The 9,514-nt window shown below is 40.2% G+C and overlaps 1 non-coding gene across 1 annotated transcript; it reads right to left on the reverse strand.

Moving 5' to 3' along the window:
* Positions 1–483: 483 nt before the first annotated feature.
* LOC111764030 (U6 spliceosomal RNA) lies at positions 484–586 on the reverse strand. The gene has a single exon (XR_002796744.1). It is a non-coding gene; the product is annotated as a U6 spliceosomal RNA (small nuclear RNA).
* Between the last annotated feature and the right edge of the window lie 8,928 nt (positions 587–9,514).

A 9,514-nucleotide genomic window follows, 5' to 3' on the forward strand; every position in this document is an offset into this window, starting at 1 on the left:
GGTTCTTGTTTGGTATGGAAGACACTGGCTCACATTTTTGTGATTTGGAGAAGCCCCAAAAGTATCATGCAGATGGGCTTTTGGATCTGCTTAAGACTATGTCAGGCGCCCATGACTGAGGAGAAGCACAGGCCCATCTTAGGAAGAACTGAGCCCATAGAATTAATTCATTTTGGTCAGAGTCCTTCTGATCTAGACTTTACATGTAAAAGCCCTTCTCAGGACAGTTCTGGACTAAATTCACCCATCTAAGACCAGCGTTGGGCCTTAAGAATTTGCTTAACCCCAGTATCAGCTGAGAAGCCTGGCAACAAGATGCCTACCTAATTCCCACCTATTACGTATGCCTCGTTGTCTGATCAGAACATATTTGCGCACCCTATTATATGACTGCGTGGTGAATGGCAACCTCATGTGCTGTATGGATAACATCTGACACACACATTCTATGTAACATAGAAATGTACAAATATCCAAGCATCCAAAAATACGGTAGGCTTCACCAATTTGTGTGTTATCCTTGCACAGGGACCTTGCTAATCTTCTCTGTATCATTCCAGTTTTAGTATATGTGCTGCCAAAGTAAGTATGAATGATAGCATTTTATATTACTATATTCATTGTATCCTTAGTATCTTACAAAGTTCCTGACAAATTAAAGGAACACAACGAATGTTGACTACCTTCTTTTTTATTATTCTATAGATATTCTCACCACTGTACTGATCTCAGATGATTGTTTTAGCATCACTATTGTTTGAATACATAAACTCTCCTATGTATATATTGTTTTTGATTTTTTGATGAAGGTTTCACTAGAAATTACTTACAAAGCCCTACCTCCTTCCTTACTGCTTCATTAAATCATTAAACACTACCCCACATCTGTCACTTCTTTTAACAACATGAGAACCATGCCCCAGATATTTCTTTCTTTTCCTAAGCACTATGTGAAAAGAATGAAAGTTGAATAAAGCAGAGAAATTGAGAGGAGAAGATAAATTCGTGTGAAATTAGATAGAGAAGCACGGAATTGGGAAATGGTGTAAGAATGACTAGAATGGAATAAAAAACAAAGGGAGATTAACACTGTGGGGACAGAGCATAAATATAATCTTAAGTGAATAAATACTGATAAAAATAGTGGTGCAGGTTAGTTTAGGGAAAGGGAAGACTTGGGTCACAGCTGAAGACCCAGAAGACAACATGGCCAATACAACATGACTGACAGAGCACATGGCTGTGAGACCCTGCCCAGAAACCTCCTGAGAAGAAGGATGCCAAAAATATTCTTCAAGATCCTGGCCATGAAAATCTCATTTGGAATGAGAGGGATAGCCCAGGATACTCTCAAACAGCCTCACCATAGGACCCTTGAGAAATGACAGGTGGGGCAACCAATTAGAACAGCAAACAGACTTTAAAAAGCCCTGACCTGGGGTCCCACATGTACAACTCACCCTGTAGTATGCCCACGGTCTATGCCTCACCATGGACAATGTACTTTTTTCATTTCCTTGTTTGTTAATAAACTCCTTACTCCCTTGCCTGCCCTATGGCATGCCCTCAAGTTCTTTTATGCAAAGTAAGCCAAAAACCTAGAATTCCAGAAATCAAAGTCATCTGGTAACATTATTTGGTGAGCCAGGCCAGGAGACAGAGGCAAGTGATATTCTGTGACCCCATCTGGAAACAGGTGAGTTTTAATTAAATTTTAATTAAAGCCTGTCTGTGTCTTCTTTTGTTTTATTAGTGAGGTCCTGAGATTCTCACTCTGGGCGCTGGGCTGTGCTGGGAGTTTCATTCCTTACTCAGCCCCTGGGATGCCTGAAATTCTTCTTAATCCATTACCTCTGGGACCTCTGAAACTATTTGCCTATTGACACAGATCAATCTCTGCTTCTTAATTGCCTTCAAATGTCAGGTTCAACTGTGGAATTAGGACCCTGGGAGTGACCATGAGATGAGCTCACTCATGGCTATATCCTAAGACCTCTGCAAAGTAGGCAAAAGAAAGTTCTCTAGCCAGACCCTTTCTTAGCAGGAAAGCCCAGTTTGGGAACAAAAGCCTGGGAGCTGACCCAGAAGTCTTCCAAGCCCTCTAAGTCTCTGGGAATGCCTAGAGACATAGGCTCCTGATTCTCAGAACATGGAGACAGTGAGCAGGTCTCCCGATCTCCAAGATGCTGGCTAGGCAAGGAGTCATTCAACGATGTCTAGCGGTGGGATGTCACCCAGAATGATGAATGCATTTATGCTTCTCTAGGATAATGGACAGCTTCTAATTGGAACAGCTTGATTACTGATAGTCTAAAGAAAGGTTAATCTTTTCCTGCCACACCATGTGGCTGCAGTGTGGCTGAGAGTGGGCTCTACATAGGACCCCGAATTCCAGTTAAATCTGTGTAAGAGAGGAGGGGACAGACAGATCTGAGGGCCAGCCACCACACGGTCATGTTTCCTTAAAGGGGAGGAGGAAATGCACTACCATACCAGTCAGTTAAAAGCTCGGGGAACTTACTCAGAGGCAGAGCCTAAAAGCCCAGTTTTATTTCAAAGGAAGCCAGTAGAGGGAATAAAATACCATCCTGGTAGATCCTAATTCTAGAGGAGAACAGATCCTCCTAGGACCTCCAGACTACCTCAGATATTCATAGAAAGCTGTAGAACATTTCCCTGGGTCCTCAAACTTCCATTAATACCCTTTTAGAAACAGCCTTCTCAGTTTTCAACAGTCAAGGCCATGCTGCCAGATGGAGGATGGAAGAAGGGGTGGGTGCAGGCTCACCTTTTACCTGCCACCATTAAAGGCATTGGTCATCTCAGGGTTACCCAAATCCAGCCTCCACCTCAGTAGGAAGCTGGCCCCAAGCTGCCTCACCACGGGGACTGCTGGAACCTTGCCCCAGGAGGACAGAATGGCCTGAAGCCATGTATGAACCATCAACCAGGAGGCCTCAGGTGGCCCTTGATGTGGCAGGTAAGATAGTTAGTTTCTTAATTAACATGGCAGCCAATTACTCAGTCCTGGCCTGCACTCCAGACCTCTCTAACTTTGGTTGTGCCTAATGAGGGGAGGGAATGGGGAATTGAGATCCAGGCCATTTACTAAACCTCCCTCATCTCCAGCCTTTGGTTTAAAAGGTTCCTGGTTATTTCTAGTTCCCTGTCCATTCCTTTGTAACACTCCAATCCTTCCAGTGAGAAAAGCCTTCTAAGGGCTTTACCCCTTGTGGGAGGTAACTAAAGGGATAAAGCCCCAGAGCGGCCGCAGTTTGTGTCTCGTTGGGAGCAGAGCTTTTCTGGACCCTTTTCTTTGAACTTAGCTGTTGCCCAGGGATTTTCATGGAGGAATGAAGCTGGAGGGTCCTCCATGAGGTTTCTGCTATGGACAGACACTGGAAGCTTTGCATCTAGGTGACTCTAAAGGCAGGTGTTTCCCTAAGCTAAGTGTGTATATTTCTCTCTTCTGTTCTTATGTGTGCTCGATTTAATTTTATCAGTCTGCTCATGCCTGAAAACTCCTAAATCAGATTTGGAGTTCGCCTGTTACAAAGTGGATAATAGTGAAAGGTAACCTAAAATTGAGTCTTTGAATATCGATACTACCTTGCAATTGAATTTGATGTATAAAAGAAATCACATGGAATTAGCTAAGCTGCTGGAAGAGCAGGAAAACTTAGCAATGTTGTTACTAATAAAATTGTTTTAGTTGCTTAGTTAATAATCAAAAGTGCCCCATTTGGATTTTTAATAATTAATTTTTTTTATTTTTTATTTTTAAAGGAGCTTTAGACTGCAAAAATGTTACAAAAAAATAAGGAATTCCCCATGTGCCCAACTCCTTCCCCCTCCCACACTTTTCCACGTTAACAACATCATTAGTGTGGTACATTTGTTACAACTGATGAACCCATATTGAAGCATGCTACTAACCATGGACTACAGTTTACATTATAGTTTACACTTTGTCCTGCACAATTTTGTATGTTATGGCAAAACATGCAATGACCTTTATCCATCTCTGCAATGTCATGTGGGACAAATCCAATGTCCCCAAAATGCCCCTATATTATACTTATTCTTCCCTGTCCATCCCTCAGAACCCCTGGTGGCCACTGACTTTACACCAATGATAAGAGTCCTTCCATTGTTAGAATAATAATAAGTTTATACAGAATAATAGTAAGTCTACTTTAGTCCATTATTCATTCCCCAATCTTGAGGATTTGGGATAGTGATGCCCATACTGCTTCTAATTGAGAGGGGGCTTAGATCCCATGGGGCAGATGGATAAAGCTCTCTTGCTTGAAGTTGCAGACACTCTCTGTTACTTGGGATGAGTGAAGTCCATCATCATCTCCTTGTTAGCTGTCCTAGGTGACTCCAATGAACTGGAGAGTAGGTGTTGAAGCAATAATGTGGGATCAGGAACCTGGCAAGAAGTCCATGTAGACATCAATAATCCCAAGATGGTTGCTGAAAGACTCTCCTAAGAAACCCAGTTCAAAACAAAATTTCCTCCAGAAGCCACAAAAAGCCCCGGATATTCTTCAGGGGCCTTATTATTGGGCCATCCTGGGGGAATGATAGGTGGGGCAATCAATCAAAATAGCAAATAGCAGGGACTCTATCCTCTGCCATTAGCAAAGGGGTGGAATAATTAATGGTTTAAAAAGCAAGTGCAAGGGCCAAATGCTTTTTCTTGCCTTTGGACCACTGTTCTTGCCTTCTGTGCCCTGCTCTCACTGTGCCCACCCTGCATGGATCAACATGCAAGTAAAACCTGGGCATTAATTTATAATGGGAAATTTTAGTTTGTAAATCAGCCTGCTTTATCACTTTTCAGCCCCTTCCTCTCTACCTAGGACCCGTGATCTGTTATTTTCTTCCATTTCTCTTCCCTCCCTACCTTAATAAATCACTGGCCTAACTAACCCAACATGCTCTTGAAATACATTTCTGCTGCATAGTCAAGAACCTAGACAAAATACAAAATCCAGTTACAGTGTTGCAATTCTGCTGAGATTCAGGGTTCAACAGACTCATGGATGGACCAAAGATTTAAGTGTCTGAGACATATATTTATCAAGTGTAGTGCTAATTATGGGTTCAAATAAAAGGAATGGAAGAGTTATGTGTAGAGAACCTATAAATGAGTCTAACTCTGTTACACTGGGGAGTATAAATTCCAAAGTAAGGCCCCCTGACCAGTGCCAAATTCCTGAGATGCCTGCCCTGCTTATAATTTCTAGATCTCTCTAGAGCCCTCAGGAACCCCACTATTTTTTTTTATTTATTTCTCTTCCCTTGCCTGCACGCCCCCCTCATTGTCTGCTCTCTGTGTCCATTTGCTGTGTGTTCTTCTGTGACCACTTGTATTCTTGTCAGCTGCACCAGGAATCTGTGTCTCTCTTCATTGCGTCATCTTGCTGTGTTGGCTCTCCGTGTGTGTGGTGTCATTCCTCGGCAGGCTGCACTTTTTTTTACTCGGGGCGGCTCTCCTTACAGGGTGCACTCCTTGTGCATGGGGCTCTCCTATGCGGGGGTCACCCCCGTGTGGCAGGGCACTCCTTGCACGCATCAGCACTGTGTGTGGGCCAGCTCATCACATGGGTCAGGAGGCCCTGGGTTTGAACCTTGGAACTCCCATGTGGTAGGCGGACACCTTATCCATTGGGCCAAATCCGCTTCCTGTGGGAAGTCCACTATTTGAGGCACTGTATACTCTGTCAGTCAATGAGATATTTCTTTGTTATCTTACAGTTAAATTTATTTTGTAAGAGAATGAAAATTCTAAGTAACATTAGTGAGTTGTGCATTTGTGTCTAACTCTGTGTTTGTGTCTGCCTACTTGCTCAATGTATATTTTCATACATTGGAATGGTTTTATCAAATCAACAAATGAAAATTCCTAAAAGAGCTTGATTTCAATTGTTAAAAATTAAATATGTTCTTATATATGTGAATGAATATTTCCAGAGCCCAAATTAGGCTAAGCAGGATGGAAAGTCCACATAGAAATCATAATATAGAAGCTATTGGGAAAGGGGAAAAGATTTTTCTAAGTGCATTGACCTACCCAGCACCCAGGACCTTCTCTTTGCAAGAGCCAGAAAGGAGATGCTAGGTGTGGCAGATTAAATCTCTATTTTCTAGGCTGGGGAACTTAAGAATCAGTTTACCCTTGAATTCCCCAATTTAAACCTTTTAACTGTCCTAAAATAAAGGTGGTTAATAATACTATTACCACATTTCAGTAAATAAAGGAAAAGTCTTTGAAAACTATGGAAAGATCTTTTCTAAATTATAATTAAAACAAATTTAACAATTATAATGTATTCTAGAACCTAACAGTCAGTATGCTTTTAAAATTAGTCACAGCTTTAGAATTTTATTAAAGAAGAAATGTTTTAGCCTTCCAAAAAGGAAGGAAAAAGAACATTACTTGCATGAACTATGATTGTTTCAATTTTATTTAGCTTGGATGTAATCTCCCTAAGTTTATAAGATAATTAAATAAATTAGCATTATATATACTAAATCTTTAAGACAATGAAAGTTGTAAGTACATGTCTAATGAAATTAAGTTAAAGAAGGAAGAGTAGATCTGTGCTCTCTTAAATGGATAAATTTCATTGTTTGATAATTGTAATTTAACAAACTTATTAAAGGTAAAGTAACCAGTCTATGTTGTTATGGTTAATTAGAGAAGTTTGTAAAAGCATCTTCTAAACTGGAACATTTAAATGGCTAATCCCAGGATGTCACTATTAATTAGATGCCTAAATTGATTTTAATAACAAATTCATAACAGGGAAGCCTGTTAGAGGTCACCTCAGTCTGCATATTAAAGTGGTGATAAAGAAAGATAATCTTAATTCCATTGGGAATCTTCAGTTTTCATAAAATAATGGAGAATGTAATTTTTCCTGTACTGTTAAGGTAAAATACCTGTTAACATAAAAATGTTATAGGTGATAACATAATCATGGTAAAGGTGTAAAAGTAAAAAGCAAAGTACTGAAATAGTTAAATTCATGTGATATGTTATGCATTGCATTGGAAGTATTTAGAAAGTGTATGAAATTTAAAGTGATAGACTTCAGTGTTATCAAACTGTCTTGTGCCTTCAAGCCAGGCCCAAATGCCCTGCAAGGTGCTTCTCCATTTGAGTTATTGGCTAGGTTGGTCACTGACCTCTAAAACAATAAAATGTCTGCTACACTCTGAATATGTTCCTGAAATGGATGGAGAGTACATTGCAGTATCTGACTCCTGTAGCAGCTGGCAATGGCTTGATATGGCCAGATGTACAAGGGACATTGCCTCCAGGCTGCCTCTGTTTCATCGTGCCAAAGGGTGCTATGCACCAGACTGGTGAAACACTGGAGCCCACCTTTCTCTCTAGGATCCACTGTGCCACAGCATGCTGGATGTGTAATGGACATACCAAGTGGAGCAACAATTACCAGAGTGATGTAAGCAGAACTTAAGCACAATTGACATTATGGCCTGCTCCCATGGAGAGATAACATACATAGTATTATTAACCTGGAGCTTAGATCTATTAACTGTAGCTCAAAGTGGAACTTGTGCATTAACTAGTAATAAGTACTGTACTTATATGTCTGATGAGTGTGATGATTATCTTTTCTATTCTAGATCATATGCAGAGAGTGATATTGAACATGTTAAAAGTCCTGGTAAATTTAATCCATTTTCTAAGTAATTAGTCAACATGTCTATAAATATAGGAATGGCTCTCTTAAGTACCATCTTAATTTTGCTTGCCATATGCTTGTCTCATTGTTGCCTGTATAGTCTTTGGGAATTTATGTCTGGGTCAGTGCTTCTCTTCATACCTCTCCTCACTGTCCTAACCTAACCATTGCTATGGGAACTGCAGTTGGCAGTTTATATCCAAACCCAGCAGATCTATCAAAATCTCTCCCTAGAATTAACCAACAGCATAAAAGAATCCTAGGAAGAATGCTGTTTCCCATCAACTTTGGGAGGATGCAGCCTCTGAAGGTCCCTGGCCTTTCTCACTCTCATTGTCCACTATGTCATGGCTGATGTCCTTTTGGGTCTGCTTAACACCATCTTCTTTAACCTTTTAGTAGGACCATGTATCTTAAATTCTAACTAAGTTTATTTCTTACAGAATCAATGCTTATTAATCATGTGGGGATTTTATCCAGTTCCAGCTAGGGTGCCGGATCTATCTTCCCTGAACCACAATGGAATACCTAGAGGGTTTTGCATCTTGTCAGGTAGGGCCTACTCCGCCTAGCCATCAGAAAGTAGCTACAGAAAAATGACCATCACCCTTCAACACCACCTTATGAATAAGGATGTAAACCCTCTGAGGGGAGAGTTGAGACTGGTTTGTTTAGTGAAAAGAGGCACTTGGATCACAACTAAAGACCCAGCAGACAACATGGCTGACAGACAACATGGCTTTGAGCCTGGAAACCTCCTGAGAAGAAGACTGCTAGAAAGATGCTGTGAGAACCCAGCCTGAGAATCTCATTTGGAATGAGAGGGAAAGCCCAGGATACCCTCAAAAGGTCTCACCATTAGCCCCTAGGGAAAAGAGAGGTGGGGCAACCAATCAGAAAAGCAAACAGACTTTTAAAAGCCCTGACCTGGTGCCTCCCACACACAACTCACCCTGCAGTACTTAAGTCATTTCCTTGTTTCTTAATAAACTCTTTACTCCCTTGCCTACCTTATGCCATGTCCTTAGATTCTCTTATGCAGAGTAAGCTGAGAATCTATAAGCCCAGAAACCAGAGCCATCTGGTAACAGTAGACAGCTTTATGGGAATAAAGTTCCTAGACTCCTTCCTCCCCTCTATCTTCTTTAACTCAATAGCTACAACCCATTTAGAACTTTAAGGATAAAATAGGCACAAATGCATGGAAAAGAGATAAAGTATTTTACATGAGTCACTCCTTTATGGTAGGTATGTTTCTTGGTGTATCATTAAGAGTAAAAGGTGAGGGACAGTTTGATAAAATTGACTATAGAGGAGTCACATTCACAATATTTACAATAAAGAAGTCATTGTCTTCTTTAGTGAACTTTAATCACATATTTTTAAAAAATTTAAGTGACACTTAACAACACCATTTGATATTCATTCATGAATTTAAGGTATTTAAGATAACTGTCATCCTTTGAATGCCAAATTATATCCTAATCTCTTCATTTAAAAATGTAGGAAAAGTCACAAAAATGTTCCACATAATATTTTTTAAAAATATGCAGGCTAGACTAACACATTTCATATTTATGGGCCTAGCTACAGTTGATTATATTGCACTTGGTTTCTTGGAAGAGAGCAAGGTAATTGATTATGTTATTGTTTAAATAAAATGCCAGTGAAAATAATACTTTAAAAACCAGTTTGAACCACCTCTACAATGCTATACATAAAAAGACAATCCAAGAAGAAATCAATATAATTGAGTAAAAAGACAAATCTATATTGCCAGTAACCAAATA

The sequence above is a fragment of the Dasypus novemcinctus genome, chromosome 7 (assembly GCF_030445035.2).
Source record: "Dasypus novemcinctus isolate mDasNov1 chromosome 7, mDasNov1.1.hap2, whole genome shotgun sequence".
Lineage (NCBI taxonomy): Eukaryota > Metazoa > Chordata > Mammalia > Cingulata > Dasypodidae > Dasypus > Dasypus novemcinctus.